The following is a 16,496-nucleotide window of genomic DNA, read 5'->3' on the forward strand; positions in this document are numbered from 1 at the left end:
TTTATTTACTTTTGTTTTCTCAATCCTTACCCAAGGACATTTTTTTTTTTCATTGCCTTTTAGAGAGAGAGGGAGAGAGAGAAACATTAATGCAAGAGAGATGCATCAGCTGGTTGCCTCCCGTACCTGCCTTTACTGGGGACCACGCCACAACCTAGGTATGTGCTCTGACCAAGGATCTAACCTGCAGCCTTTTGACCATACAAAGACACTCCATCCAACTGAGCCACACCAGCTAGGGCCCTCCAATTTAATAAAAAAGTTATTTTAGCTCTGGCCAGTGTGGCTCAGTTGGTTGGAGCATTGTCAGTAAACTGAACGGTTGTGGGTTCGATTCCCAGTCAAGAGCGCATGCCTAGGTTGTGGGTTTGGTCCCTGGTCTGGGTGCAAACGAGAGGCAACCAGTCTGTGTTTCTCTCTTGCGTCAGTGTTTCCCTCCCTCTCTCTCTCCCCTTCTCTTTCCCTCTCTCTAAAATCAATAAGCATCTCCTTGGGTAAGAGTAAAAAAAGTTATTTTTATTAAAGTTATACGTGCAGATGGCTTAAAGAGTCAACAACTTTATAAGATCCTGTTATGAAGAAACAAAAGATCCCTCTCCATTTCCCCTACAGTAAAGCCATTTCTCACTCCCCTGAGGCCACCACGTTCAATTCTTAGCTGTTTATTTAGGTAAAAAAAAATACCCTCTGTTGATTTTAAACCATGCATGATGGGGTTTCACACCTACTCTCCACTTCCTGTCCACTTTTTCCCAGGAGCTACATTGTAATTTGATCAGCGGTTATATATATATTTTAATCCTCTACTGCCATTTGATTATTTAAAAAGTTTATCCTTTGTATGTGACCCAACATTCAGGTATTCTATTGTAACCGGGTGCAGCCAAGAGGGGGGCCCCAAATAGGGATTTGAAATGGGTCCAGAACTCAAGGTGTCCAGGAAATATTAGAATGTCCTCACCACCGCCCCCCTACAGGTGTGGGTTGGAGGAAGGGACAAATGGAGCAGGGCCATTGAGAGCTGTTTTGCATAGCAACAGCCTTGCAGCTAACCTCTGGCGTGGTCATTTAACATATCTATAAACTTTAACTGGTTACATAGATATGTTAAATAGCTGTGGCCATGCTCTGAGCCAGGGGAATGGAAGTAACTTCCTCACCAAGATGTAACTGGGGGACAGGTCCCCTGGCCAGCGTGGGAGCTTGGAGAAGATTGGCTCCGGCACATAGGGCCATGCCTGCCTAACCTCACAATGGCAGCCCAGTAAAGCTGGAAGGATATGAGAGTGCTGGCAAGTGTATCCAATTGTGGGAGGAGTTGGAAATGGGGCTGCAGAAGAGGATGGGCATGGGGATTTAAACCCAGATGCGGCAGCCATTGGAGGCAGAACCATGTGGTTTTGGCTGAGGGGAGACTCCTGCAGCCATTGTGCAGGGAGGACCACGTGGCTTTGCCACTGTGGAGACCCCAGCTTTAGAAGGGGGAACCACCGCTCGGCTTTAGCAGAGATCTCGGCAACACAGCTGAGGGTGCTGGGAACCCAGGGAGGTTCCCTAGCCAAGACAGATTACTGGGAAGAACCGGGGGCTGCCTGAGCCACGGACTGCTGTTTCTTTTCCTGAGATACGGTACTCTGGACTGAGCAAAGGGGGAAGGAAGGACTGTGTGTGTTTGTGGGTGTTTTAAGGACTTTGGGATTTTGATGAAGACATTGGGTCACTACTTTAAGTTTGTATAGCATTAAATAAACATTTCATTTCCTTTTCACGAATCTCTGGCATTGAGAGATGTCTTTCCTCTGGCGGCGGACATAACGAACCTGGTGGGTTCCTTTTGGTAATAGTATATCACCCGTGCGCCCCCCCTTGTTGTTCGGTAACAGACATCCATCCTTCCTGAGTCGGATCTGCTCCTTGGGGGCTGGTCGCCTCTTGGGTGCCGGCTGCCACCCTGGGGTTCCCTTCCCTTATTGGAACTCCCTTTGGCTCTCTCCCTCTCACGTGAGAGCCCTGTTTTGGACGTTTTTATGTCTTCTTGTCTTCATTTTGGTGGAGCATACATTTTATTAATTTCCTGAGAAGAGGCGCACAGGAGGCCAAACTTTTTGGCAGCTACTATGTTTGAAAATGTTTTCCTTTCCTTGATACCCCATTAACAGTTTGCAAATAGATCCGAAATCACTGTTTTCCTTCAGAACTTGGAAGAGAAGTCTCCATTGTCTTCTAGCTCCCATTTCTGCTTTTTTGAGGTCCAACGTCGCTTTGGCCCTGGGCTCTGTGTCAGGGGCCTGGCTGTCCTCGCTGGAAACTGTGGGGGTCACCATGTCACCTTGGAGATTTCACGGTCATGGACTTTGGGGTAGCTTACTGGGCCCTGTCAATCTAGAAACTCCTGCCCTTCAGTTCTGAGATGTTTTCTTGGTTTAGTTCTTTGATTTCTTCACGTCCAGTTAATCTCTTCTATTACACTAGAACTCATAGTATTTAGATGTTGCAGTTCTTGGGATGGTCCTCTAATTTCCTTGTACATGGTGGGGCAAAAGTAAGTTTACAGTTGTTCATATGGAAAATAATAGAATAACTAATAAATAATAATCAAGATTAAACTGTTTCATGTACTCACAACTATAAACCCACTTTTGCCCCACATTGTATTTGCTCTCTCTGTGTCTTTTGCTCTGTTTTGCGGGGAAGTCCTCACTTTTACCATTTACTCCTTCTATTACTTTTTTTAGGATGGTTCTATTTTTAACATTCAAAAGGCTTTTTCTGTTCTCAGGATGTTTCTTTCCTTTTTCCTTTAGGATGTTCTCAGTTTGGTTTGGCTTGCTTCTTGACTGAATGTCTTCTCTAATTTCTCCGAAGATATTAATGATAGTTTTTTGAAGCTCATGTTTCGCTGTGGAGTCTCTCCTTTACCCTGTGTCTTTTGTGGTGGTTCCTTAAGTGTTTACTCATACTTACGGGAGTGTCATGGAGCGTGTGGGAGGCTTGGTGTAGGAGTGGGGCTGGCTGACTCTGGCTGAGGTGGCCTCAGTCGGCATCACTGATATTTTGGGCTGGACAGTTCTTTGTTGTGGGAGTGGTCCTGTGCACTGCAAGATGTTCAGTAGCAACATTGGCCTCTACCCATGTGATGCCTGCAGCAGCCCTACCCTAGTCATGACATTCAAAAATATCTCCAGACATTGCCAAATGTCCCTGTGGTCAGCATCACCCCTCACTCCCTCCACAGACAACCACGGCTGTAGGACGCTGTGTCTGGGCCTTGCCTGGGGAAGCTGCAATGCTTGACTTTGGTCTTTCCTCTCGGGCTGGTTATGTTCCCCAGAAAAGAATCTTCCACTCCCCTGCCTGGGAGGTTCCTGCTGGGTGGGCTGCTGGTGCTCTGGGAGGTGACTGGGGGAAGCAGGGCGGGCGTCTCAGTCTCAGTGTGCTCCCTGGCCTTGTGTGTTTGGTGTGTTAACTGGGCCTGACGCCCTCCCGTCAGTATCCTCTGCCTGCCATCAGGGCTGGGGAGAATGTTCACCGTGTCAGGGAGAGGGATCTGGGGTTAGGCTGCATCCTACCTCAGCCCACCTCCTGTGTGTGGCTCCACCTTCAGCTCAGCTGCAGATCACACTGCTTCAGTCCCTACACCTTTGGGGGGCTCTGTTGTGCAGAAAGAGGTGCTTTTTTCCTCTCCCAGCCCCTGTCTCTGCTGACCCCAGATTTGGTTCCCTGGGTCTGCTCAATCACTTCCAACTCGGTCTTTTGTCTTCAGGCTTCTAAAATCCTGTTGCTGTTGTCTCCTTTCCTGTTTGCTTGGTTCTTGCGACTTTATGCCTTTTTAAAAATTACTGTACCTGTTAGAGAATTTTGGAGGTATCAGAGATAAGTGCCTATGTTCAGTCAGCTGAGATTTAACTGAAGTCTTCCCCATTTTTTAAATAATCAGAAGCCATAGATACAAAAAATAAAGCCACAGTGACAGACATCCTTTCCGGTACGTGCTATCCTGTGTTCCTTTCCTTAGCATCAGGGTCCCTAAAAAAATGTTTTCATAAGATGCTTGTTTGGGATTGAGGCTTTGTAGCAAAAGGGATTAGAAATCTTAGGGAGATTTGTTCTTCTTCTGGGTCCTGAAGCCACTTGATGAACTTTCCGTTTCACGAGAGCATGCTTTCCAGAGACCAGGATGTGCGTGCCCACCAGCCAGGCATCCTGCCGTGGGCAGGGCTGGAGAGGTGTTAATATTCTCATTCTGCAATCTCGCCTTTGCTAGAGTCTGTGTAGAGGCCGGATAGACGCTGGCTTTTTAGTTATTCTTTCTCAGACAGGCCGAAACATACCCATTGGGTTGCAGCTTTCTTCAGTTACACTCCAGTCACCTTGATGGGTCTGGGGGTGTTGGGTTGTCTCCGTCAGCTCAGTGTGGCCCACACTACAGATGACTAGTAACTATTACAGTTCGACTTTCGTTAACTTAATTCTCAAAATGTGGCCTCATGTCAAATTATTAGGTGATCTTACGGTAGTTCTCCTAGACCTATTAACTGTATCTACAAGTGTCAGTGACAGCGGGAAGCTGGAAGGAGCACGTTCAGCCCTGGTGGCGGTCAGGGGAGGGTCTGGACGGTGTTCCTAGGTAAAGAGATGGCGTGTGTTTGGGTGCAGGACGGGGAGGGGCCCCAGGTAGGACACGGTGTTTCATGCAGCCTTTTCTAGTCCTGCAAAGCTGGACCAGAATTCCTGTGGCATTTAATGTAAGTGTCTCTTGTCATTAATTTTGTGCCTACATTTGAGGCCTTCTCTGGACCTGTTTATGCCACTTAATCCAAACTGCAACCTTGTGAGGTAGGAGATATTGTCCTACCCTTTCTCCTCTGTTTTTTTAAATGGGTGAGAAAACAGACTCAGAGATATGCTGAGATATATGCACAGCCTGCACAGCCCGTGAGAGGCAACGCTGGACCTCTGACCAGGCCTCTGGCTCCAGATCTCAACCCGTCATTCCAGTGACTGCCTCCTGCTGCCAGGCTTTTACCGGCTTGCTTATCTAAGCTGGCTGCTCTCTGAAGGAGCTGTGTGCTGTTTGGCTTCCCAGGCAGCACGTAACACAGACTCAGTAGAGGGGTTGACCCAACAGCTGGACTCACCACAGTGGGTGACACAGGGCAGGGCCAAGAGCTGGAGCCTCGTGGGTTCCTGTGCAATGTGGTCAGACCGCAGGGGCCACACCTCAGAGCTTGAAAAGGACTCCTGCTCTGCTCCTGACCCGCCCACCTGCCCCAGGGATAGTTTTGCCATCATTTCACCCAGTTGCCCTGGGCTCGGCTGCAGCCCACACTGTCCCAGAGGGCGGGATGACAGTGCCTGTCCCAGTGCTGCCTCCAGGGAGTTTATGAGGATACAGAAACTCTTGGAACCACTGGAACGACCTTTATTAGGTGCTTTTGCTATCAAATTTTGTTGTTAGTGCTAGTTTTCTCGTCTGCCTGTAGTGTTGCTTCTCTATGATCGTGTGGTCCCGGCTCTTGGTTCACTTTGTATGCCCGGCCTCCCTAACCAGGTTCTTCACGGTGGGAAGTCTGCATCCTGGGTTGGCTGAGCTTGGAACACAGAGGATGCTGGTGTGGACGTGGTCTCACTAGCACTGTCCCGGTGGCCACTGAAAACTGCTTGTGGCTGTCTGCAGCGCGAGCATGCGTGGGCACTGTGGCCACATTCAGTCCCTCTGCATCTTGACTGTTAAACTTCCTAGGTCTCAATAACTGTTGTTTGGTGTAAAACAAAACAAAACAAAACATATTTGAGCTGTATTGGTTTAATTATATTCAGGTATTTGACTCAAATACCAGACTTCAGTCCTTGTCTACCATAGAAATAAACATAAGCACTTATTAAGCCAGCAAAACTTAGTGTGTTTTTCACGAAGCTGATTTCACCCTCAGTCTTCACTTCCTGCCCATTTATTCCTCTGCCCCAAACCTGCTGAAACTCAGTGCAGAAGGACGGCTAACTGGGTGCGGCCGGCAGCTGGCAGCCACCACACACGCTAAGTGCCGTTCATGCCTTAGCTCGTTTAACCTTCCCAACAGCGGAAGAGGAACATCCATTAGTCATTTATTTCATAGCTAAAGGAAACAGAAAATACTAGGCAGCATAGCTAATAAGCCTGTGATTCAAAGACTGAAAGGTCTGTGTCCAAAACCTGTGGTCCACTGCCTGGTGAAAACAGAGGGGCCAGGCGGGTCCTGCACTAGTTGTTAGGAGAACTGTATTCCCGCCTCACTTCCAGCGCCCTCTCCTGTGATTTGGGACAAGCGATGAGCTTCTTCTTGGGGCCTGGGTTTCTTCACCAGGAACGTGGGAGCTGCCCCATCTCACAGGCTGATGGTGAAGGTTCAGTGGGATCGTTGGGGGTCGTGTGAGAGCAGGAGCGGGGTGTTCTCAGAGCTTTGAGGTCAGTAAGGCTATAGGCTGTGATGTGGTTAGTTGCTCTAGGCCTGGAGGAGCTCTGCGGGGAGCCTCCTGGAGTCCAAGAGGGCCAGCTGGTGGGGAGAAGATGAAGGAAGAAATGCAGAACAGGCAGAAGGGGGTATAAAACAGGCACGAAGGAGGATGAGCTGAGCTCGAGTGCCCGGCTACGGGGAAGCGTGCCGGGAGGATTCACGCAGGTCCCGAGGAGCTGGTGTGCTGGGTTCCAGGGACGGCCTGCAGGCATTTCTGTTGCGTGCCATACCTCTCTGAATTTCAAAGAAACCTGTTATTCTGTGTGTATGTGTGCGTGTGAGTACTTTCAAGGTTCCAGCTTTGCACACTCGTGGTCCTGTATGTTTTTTAAAATAAGGTGAAATTCACACAACATCAAGTAACCATTTTGAAGTGTACGGTTCAGTGGCGTTGAGTACATTCACAGTGTGGCACAACCCCTGCCTCAGCTGAGTTCTAAAACATTTTCATCACCCCATTAAAAACTGTATTTTTTGAAGGGCCTGTTCTGTGGAAGCGCATTTGTGAACTACATTAGGTCATCCTCATTTTGCCTGCCTGCCAAGACGCCTTCCTCATCCTCAGATGGAAGATTTTACTTTGTGTTTGGCCAAGGAGTGTGGTTTAAGTGCTCACATCCCAAATGGGTTAGTAAGCATGGTTTAACCCTGCCACGTGGCTTGCTGCCTTGTCTGGGCACGGGACAACCAGCATTTCAGGCTCACTCAGGGTGGAGTTCCTTTCTTTTCTCACTGCATGGCTGCTCGCCTTCTTGGTATTTTAAAAGGCTAGTAAGAGACTTCAGTCTTCGCAAGCCTCTTCCCCAGCCTCGGAGGCAGAGAGGGCAAGTGTTCGTTCATAGTCAAGGAGAATGGTGTTACCTGTGGATTTGGCCCATCCATTACTCACAGTCCTGTGTTGACTGTTCCCCTTCCCTGGCCCCACCGTTGCCCCCACCATGGGAAGCCCAGGTGACCTGCATTCACAATGACCAAAGGTCCTCAGTAGCCCAAGTGTTGGAAAGGGTGAGAGGGCTGCTCCCGTGGAAGTGTGAAGCCTGGTTATTACACAGGCCTCCCTCGAAATAGCTGGTCCTGAGTGGTCTCTACTCCAGTGTGATACAGAGACTACAGCACTGGCTGGTACAGAGGGGGTCCCTGAACAGTCTTCATGAGCTGCAGAGATGGGGCCCTGTGAATAGCAACTATATGCTGAGTGAGAGGTGGAGGGAGGGAGGAAGAGAGAGAGAGAGGGAGAGAGAGAGGGAGAGAGAGAGAGAGAGAGAGAGAGAGAGAGAGAGAATGAAGAGGAATAGCAGGAGAAAGGGGTGCGTGAGGAGCCACCTTGGGTAATCAGAACTGAGTGCACTTACTAAGTCATGTGCTCATCTTAGAACCAGTGACTGTGGCCAGGGGATAGGGAACGAAACTCTGTGATGAGATTAATCCAACCAGGAATTCTTTTAGCCTGCCTAAATATGGGATCAGGGTCCCCAGGGGCAGGTGTCTGGATGAAGAAGTGGGTCCTCAACAGTTTTGGGAAGAAGGAAGTAGGAGAAGGATGCTCAGTACACAGTCAGTGACACCCCTCACGCCTAGGTAAAATGGGTATCGAGACAGTGAATGAGAGGCCGTGGTGGAAAGTAGTGGCAGGGACTAAAATGCTGAAAGCACAAGCGGAAGAGTTGGTGTTTGTGCAGCCTATCACTCCCAGAACCCATTAGCAGAGACAAGGATTGAATCTTTATGGGCGCTTTATTCAGATGCCGGTGATCTGAGAAGGTGGCAGGTGATGTACCCTAAAAACTCTCTTAACGTCTCAACCCGACCTTTTTATAAGGAGAAGAAAAGGGTAGGTAAGGGGTTTGGAAGAAGGTTAATCAGGTAAGAGTTGCAGTCTGCGGAGATTTTCCCTAGGATTTCCTTATCTACTGATCACCGATTCTGTATCTGCTGTCCCTCCCGGGAACACAGCGGCTCAGAGGCCATCTCAGTCGCTGGCAGAACCCTGGGGAGCGAAGGTGGAATTGCTAGTCACATAGGTCATGAGTTTCAGTTGCATGAACCACTTGCCTGTCAACTCTACCTACAGCTAACATCTTTAACTCTGGAGTTCCCCCATCTAAAGTATTACCCAGTCTGAGGCTCTTCTCTTTGGAGCTCTCATTACGCAGGCGGGAGGGTCGGACCCATCAGTGCACCACAGAACAGCCCTGATCACAGGCTGCAGTTTTATTTTTGGCTGAATGTGGTGATGGCAACCTGAGAAATCAGACTGTTACTGGAGAAGTCGGATTCTTGATTCACCTTCTCCAGCTCTGGAGCTGGAGAAGAGGTGCGGTGCGGGCCAGCCCCGTGCCAGCCGGCTGTGACCTGGCTGCAGTTGACCTTTCCAATTTCACCTTTCCACATGCTCCCCACATCCACTCAGCAAGATAGTACGCTGTTACTGTAAGCCAGACTTTGAAGAACAGTCCCCTGCTTTCAGGGAGTCCTGTGGAGAAGTCAGATAAGAAAAGAGGCAAACTTATTACAGCGGAAGAAAGGGAATGACAGGAAAAGCCCCAGGTGTTACAGAAGTACCTAGCACTGCTTAATCAGAGTGGATTTGTTGGATGAAGAGATTTCTAGACCAGAGCCTGAAAGGTGGGCAGGAGCTGCGCAGGTGTGGAAGTGTGGAGAGGCAAAGGACAGTGAGACGGGCTGGGCAGCTGACTGATTTGCTGGGTTTGCGGTGGACATCGAGGACCTTGAGCCTGACATCCTTTACTGAGATGGTGAGCACAGGAGGAGCTGCAGATCGGAGGGGGAGCAAATGAGGCTAGTTCGGAAGCGTTGAGTCTGAGATGCATCTAGTTGAGACCAAAGGAGGCGTCTGGAGCGGGGTCTGGAATGCAAGAGGCAGAGAGCTCCTTCAGGTACACTGTTCTGACAGTTTTCTCAACATCTCAAGCTTAACGTGACCAAAATTGGCCTCTTGAATTTTCTCCCTAATGGGCTTCCCCACCCTCAGTCTTCCTCATCTTTCTGTGAGGACTGGATCCTGCGGCTGCACAGGATGAAACCTGGATTATTCTAGAGACCCCCCTGCCCTCTAGCCACACAGCCAGTCCACCGTGCAAGCCCGAGTTTCCTTCCAGAATGTGTCCAGAATCCACCGATTCTCTAGCTGTCAACTGCTGCCACTCAATCCCAGCCACCCTCTTCTGTCACCTGAGTTATTGCAGTACTCTCTCCTGTACGCCTGCCCACCTCTGATTCATTCTCCACAAAGCAGCCCGAATGGCCTTAAAAAAAATAACATGACTCCCTTTTCTCAACGTTTTACTGACTTCCCAGTGCAGTGGGCTCTGATGATACAGGGTGGATAGTTCTCCGACCCCACCTTGTCACCTGGCCTTTTCCCAGTACCTGCCAGGGCTTTCTGCCTCAGGGCTACTGCCCACACTGTCCTGTATCTGGCTCCCTAAACCTTCCTTCAGATCTCAGGTGAGATGTCACTCCCTCCAGCGGGTCATCCTGGAGAGTCTTTCTCCGAGTACCTGGCTCTTCTCCTTCATCGCATGTGTCCCAGTTTGTATTTGTGGTCACTGTTGTCTCAGCTTGTTGAATGCCTGACTCGGTGCCTCAACCGAATCAGACTCATCCCCCTTTTATAACAAGTGTTTCTCCTTTACCTGTCCTCAGGTGAATTCTACAGGAAATACAACTTCTCTATATACATAATTTTAAATCAATATAAGATCCTACCAGTAATATGGAGAGATAAAAGGAAAGTGATTCACCATAAAAAATATAAATTCATAAGCTCTTAGAGCTGAGTTCTCTGGAAATCATAATGAAATAGTCAAGTACCCACACCTAGAGGTGGAGTTACCAGGAATGGTACAGCTCACAAGTGGTGACTGCCGTGGTTGTGGTTTATTGGTGATGCAGATACGAAGAGCGATATTGCCAGTGGTGTACATATTCTACAGTCATAAGCAACTCCTGTAATGTTTTGAACAAAATAAATTACCGTCTATCCTTCTCTTTCAGATTGCACTGAAATTACCTTCCTAGAAAATTCATTAAATCTGTGCAAAAAAATACTTTGTGTTTTTAGATACACCAGTGTTAGGTCCTGGATTTGGGTAATTATAAAAGGGGTTTTCACATTCATCAGTGCCAGGCAGTACACCCACCAGCCATGCCCTCAGGTGGCTCCCTGAATGCCAGTGGGGGGTACCCTATATACCATTTTACAACTGAACTGAAGATTATGGGGGGAAAAAAGGCCATGTATTTGAAAAGTTTTTGAAAAACAGCTCCCCCCTAGGAATTTGTAGCACTTAAAAATTCTTTTTCCTACCCCAAATTTTCTCCCCCCATTTATATTGACAATCAGAAACACCTTCCACATTTTCTACACAGTCCCTGGGGACTTTTGGTCAAGATGGAGGCATAGGTAAACACAGCTCACCTCACACAATCACATCAGAATTACAACTAAAGTAAAGCACAGCCATCACTGAGAACCATCAGAAATGAAGCCGAGTGGAAGTGTGGTAACTGCAGAATTAAAGAAACCACATCCATCCAGACTGGTAGGAGGGGCGGAGGCACGGAACGGGCTGGCCCCGCACCCACGTGTGGTGGATAAAAATTTGGGAAGGACATCTCAGGAGCAAGGGGTCCCAGCCCCACACCAGGCCCCCCTTGTTCAGGGTTCCAGTGCCAGGAAGGTAAGTTCCCATAACTACTGGCTGCAAAAACCAGTGGGGACTGAGTCAGTGCAAGAACTTTCTGGAGTCCCAAGCAGTTCCTCTTAAAGAATGCACATGTGGACTTACTCAGACTCACTCTCTCTGAGCTCCAGCACCAGGATAGCAGCTTGAAAGGTACCAATGGCATATGGGGAGGAACTGAAGTGTCTGGTGGCATCAAGGTGAGAGCTGGGAGACAGCTCTCTCCCAGACAGAAAGGTAGGCAGAGGCCATCATTCCTTTTCTGAACCCTCACCCCGCCCTGCCCCCACAGAGTCACAGAGCCAGCTGGGGCATGCTATACCCCAGACTCCATCAGCCTGGCTAGTACTGTTTGCCTCACCCTGGAGGTCAGCTCCAGCTCCGCCCCACCCAACTTAAAGGCCCACCCAAGCTGTTAAGAGTGGTTTTTCCATATGAATGGCAGGTCTTAGCTCATGCTTCACAACTTCCTAAATTCTCTCAAACAAGCAACAGCCTGTTCAAAACTATGAACAATAAAATAGCAATAAATACATATCTATCAACAGTCGAATCTAAAAAACAAACTGAGCAAACAAGAATAGAGACAGAATCATGGATATGGGGAGTGTTTCAATGGTAGCCAGATGGGAGGGGGGTGGGGTAGAAAGGGTGAAGAGGTGAGGGGATTAAGAAGTACAAATGGGTAGTAACAGAATAGCCATGGGATGTAAAGTACAGTATAGGAAATGGAGTAGCCAAAGGATTTACACCTATGACCCACGGACATGAACAATGTTGTAGGGATGGCCTGAGGGAGTGGGGGTGCTGGGTGGAGGGGGCAAAGGGGGGAAAATCAGGACAACCGTAAGAGCATCATCAATAAAATATAATGTAAAAGAACAGCCCTGCACACGGCAGCACTGCCCTGGTTGAGAGAGGCACCGGGCACTCGGGCATGCTGTGCGTCCCCTCTGGGCAGGGGCCCTGTCGTGCTCACCAGCATGTGGACAGCGTTCAGTCTGCTGCTTGTTAGAATAAGTGAATGAATGAATATTCTATGGACATGACATTTGTGCCAAGAAGGTTAGAAAAGAAATACATGCGTGGAAGTGTGACCTGACATTTACCTTCTGTCTGCGTGCCTTTGGCCAGCCGACCTCTGTTTGAGTGAAAGAGACGTGTCATTAGAGCTCCAGACAGTGTAGCATTTCAGCTCTGAATCCTTCACCGCCAGGGAAGCCATCTCACCGTGCACAAAAGAAACTGCACTGGCTCTGAAGTTGCGGTTTGTCTTTTTTTGGAAAGTCAGCCCTGTCTGTTGCAGAGCTCAAAACACTTGACCGTTTATCTTAACGTGTGTGTGTGCTATATTTATCCTCCCCTCGCAGATGGGGAACTGCAGCTTGCCCGAGGGCCATATTTAGCTAAGTCTTGATCTTCTTGCCTTGTGGGGTCAGCTTAGATAAAACAGAATTCTAAAGCTTGATTTTTCACCCAGTCGGTTAAATCTCCTCCCACATTAAATCTGTTACTAGGGCTGCTCACCAGGGTAAAAAGAGTTCTTGTGAGCATTTTTAACCATGTAATGTGGCGATCTAGTTCAGCCCCTCCTTCTGGAGAAGAGGAAGTGCTGGTTCATAATGACACAGTTAGATGAGGGCAGGGCCAGTCCCCGGCGGATGGATCGGCTCTCTGCCGCGGCGCAGTTCAGCTTTCCTTTTCCTCCAGCCGGCCCGAGCCGGGGTGAGGGTCCGTCAGGCAGTCGGAAAGGAAGGTGGTGACGCGGCAGAAGATCTGCTCCCCCAGCTCCCAAATCATTGGCACATCAATTGGGAGCCTGAATTATTATAAATCAAAATATATGAAGATGACAGCTGCTGAAACTGAGAAGCTGAACCTTCAATTTCAAGAATTCCTTTACTAAGAACCAATGAGGAAACATATGTACACACACACACACACACACACACACCCTTTCACAGCTGAACTGAAGATGGAAAAAAGCCAAATATTTGAAAAGTTTTTGAAACATGGTTACCTCTTAAGAATTTATAGCTCTTAAAAAATTCCATTTCTTCTTCAAATTTTCTTTAATTCAGCCATAGCAGGAGGTGGTAGGCAAATTCAGTAAATTGATCACTGATGTATTTTGAGCCAAATTTATCAAAATGCTGCCAAAAGAGACCCAACCCAATTCTGTGAAAAACACGATTATTGTTTAAGGCGGTAAAAAGTGATACTATCATTTCATAAAGTTTAATGCAAAATAAACTCACAAGTGACAGAAAGAACTATGCAGAGGAACTAAGGTTTCATAGACTACAAAGAATTATTGTAGGGATGCTTATAATGTGTGTTAGGTTTATGACAAACCATTTTTCATCTTCAGAAGCTAGCTTCAGTCCATGCCGCCCCTTGACTCCCGTACGGCACCCTTCGGGGGTCCCCATGTTTCAAGAGCCATGCCTGAGACCTTTGGGCTTCTCACAAGAAGCAGATGTTTCAGATAGCTACTGTGTGCTTTGGAAGTGACAGAGTCATTTCGTCACTTACCACAAGCCACCAGTTGTCAGGGCCATTCTTCATGGCCTACATTGTCTGTATCCCTTAAAGTAGTCAGACGCCGTTTTAGACTTTAGAAGTCTGGGACTCGTCTGTTAAAGGGTGAGTCACTTGTGATCCCGCTTTTTATCTTTCAAGGTTGTTACCAAGGAAAACCCTTGTAGGTTTTTATCAATGGCTATTTCTGAAAGTGACGGTCGGGATTATTTGGGGGTATAATAGGTTCTTACAGCACTTTGTAGTCTTCAGAGTGTTGGTCACTGACGTTCTCCCACGTTGGGGATGGAAACCAAGCCTGTAAGAAGGAAGTGACTCGACGACGGCCACGTAGCTCGCAGGTTACGTGTGTGCCCCTCTTCTCCATTCTTTAGGGCCGTCTCCTCTCAGAAGGCTTTTCATGTCCCCTAACCACAGCTCGTGGCGTGTACCGCATTCTGCCACGTAAGGCAGCGTCCACCCACATTCGTCTCCCTTCCCATGAACTCCCTAAGAGCAGGGACTGCTGGAAATGTTCGTGTGTCTCCACCTGTCAGATTCCTCCTCCTCGGTGCCGACCCTACGCACACTCCCACATCAGCACCGCAGTTTCTTCTCCTCTTCCAGGCAGTGGCTTGGAGGTCTGCAGAGCCCCCAGGGGTGGACGAGGACTTGGTGGGTACTGGCTGCTAGCACTCATTTGCGTCGTCGCCTTGTTTACGACTTACAGAATCTTAGGACGGTGCTTTGCATACGTGTATAAGGTGTCCCATAAATCAGGAGGGATCTGAGTCTTGCCCTCCCTTCATTTCCCTAATGATTGCCCTCCACACCATTCTGGACACGCAGGAGGTGCTTATTAATGTTCCTTTGGATTAAGCATTTATATGTTCACCTGCCCAGTTTACACTTTTCTTCCTCCCACTATTGTATATGACTGTCTTTTTATATGTATGTGCCTTTAACTTCCAACTAAACTCTAAGCTCCAGAGAGGACCATTATTTCTTGTATTTATGTCTGTGTGTCTGTAGAACATCTCCCATGCAGTACGGTCTCACTGAGTCTTTGCTCGTTGACTTTGACTGTATGTGACAGTGTACCAGACAACAAAGCACGACAGGGCCTGTGCTATCCAAGGTGACTGGTTTTGCTTAGAGTTCATGTTCCAGTCATGTATTTTAAGTAGGCATTCGCATGCTAAAAATGTGTATTTTAAAGAGAAGTCACTGAAGTAGGAGGGAGTGCCAAGGCCCCACGAAGGGGACAAAGGTTGGTTAACAGGGTGCTGGTCACAGGCCCTGCTGGTCAAGCCGTGTGTAAAAAGGGGTCTCGCACCGGATGGCCCGGCCGCAGCTCTGCACCTGAAGGTCTCCTATTTGCTCTCCACGCACATTTACTCAGTCCCCTTCTGTCTGTGGAGCCTTGTCCCCTTGTAAGTATGTCATCTTTTTCAAGGGTCAAGTTGATCGTTGCAGATCAGAGACTCTTGACGAGAGTGCAGAGCTTAATCGCCGAGCCACCCGAAGAGAGTCCTGACAAAACGAGTGCTCCTGGAACTTAGCCAGCTGGTCAGAAACTGAAGCTTCTACTAAGCAGTGTGATACCCCTGTTGATGGAACTCGTGGTTGCTTCCATGGTTTTGATGTGAGACAGTTGTCTTTAGTACGGTTTTTCTCTACTGGGAAGGTTCCAGTTACCATGCTGGAATGTATAAGGCCTACCTTTTTTAAGGAACTAAAATAGAATTGATCTATTAATTAAGAGGACACCAGAGAGTTGGCCTCACATCCTGCAAAGCAAAAGGTCGCTGGAGGGGGCGTAGGTTGGGGGGAGGTTAGGGGTGGAGGGAGTAAGCGAAAGGAAGGACTCATGGATGTAGACAGCAGTGTGACGATTGCTGAGGGGAGGGGGTCTGAGGGGGATAAAATAGTAATGGAAAATTACAGTAAAGATTAAATGAGAAGAAAAAAAGAGAAGTTCTGGCTTTGAAAAGTGGCTATTGAAGGTCAAGGGCAGGCACTGCACATTTAACCTTTTTGGTGTTGTCATGTTTGCATGACGTAGCTGGAGGTGAAACTTCTCTGGCCCCAAACCCAGGGTTGCACGTTGAGTTCACTCAACAGTGTGCATGCAGGGCGCAGTATGCATAGGAGATAATTTATTTTTTTAATGTGCTGTCTATTATTAGACTTCTAATTACTCTGGCTGGATGGAAGCAGAAAGGTCTCGTTCTTATAATAACTGCCAATTATTTAGTTGGCGATTGCAGGCCGAAGGAGTTCATTTTAGGTAGTTGAGACTTTAAGAGGTAACATTTGTTTTTAAGGAGTTCTAAACATTTTTTGTTTTATTCTTTATAACCCAAATCCTTCACATTTTTCAAATCTGTTTTTTTATTAAAGACTGTATTTATTTATTTTTAGAGAGAGGGGAAGGGAGGGAGAAAGAGAGAGAGAAACATCGACAGAGAGAAACACTGATCAGTTGCCTCTTGCATGTGCACTGACTTGGGAGCAAACCTACCCCCCAGGCACGTGCCCTGACTGGGAATCGACCCGGTGATCTTTTGATTTGCAGGACGGTGCCCAACCAAGCCACAGCGGTCAGGGCAGATCCTTCACCTTTTAGTTATTTCAGCAAGATCTGTAATTTAACAGATATCTAGAAATGATTAGTCTAATTTCTTTCCTTTGTGCCCATGTGGCCCTCTTTGAAGAAGGGCAGTATTTGCTATGGTTATGAAAGCAATACATACCCCACTTATGTTCTGTAGAA

The 16,496-nt window shown here is 47.9% G+C and overlaps 1 protein-coding gene and 1 long non-coding RNA gene across 2 annotated transcripts in view; one reads left to right on the forward strand and one right to left on the reverse strand.

Moving 5' to 3' along the window:
* RHOQ (ras homolog family member Q) overlaps positions 1-16,496 on the forward strand; it is a 41,992-nt gene that overhangs the window by 14,831 nt on the left and 10,665 nt on the right. The window lies entirely within an intron of this gene.
* On the reverse strand, positions 1,747-8,860 carry LOC118501082. The gene is made up of 4 exons (XR_004903655.1): positions 8,847-8,860; positions 8,298-8,371; positions 6,370-6,372; positions 1,747-1,761 (listed from the first exon to the last, which is right to left on the reverse strand). It is a non-coding gene; the product is annotated as an uncharacterized LOC118501082 (long non-coding RNA).

Source organism: Phyllostomus discolor, chromosome 6, assembly GCF_004126475.2.
Source record: "Phyllostomus discolor isolate MPI-MPIP mPhyDis1 chromosome 6, mPhyDis1.pri.v3, whole genome shotgun sequence".
Classification (NCBI taxonomy): Eukaryota; Metazoa; Chordata; class Mammalia; order Chiroptera; family Phyllostomidae; genus Phyllostomus; species Phyllostomus discolor.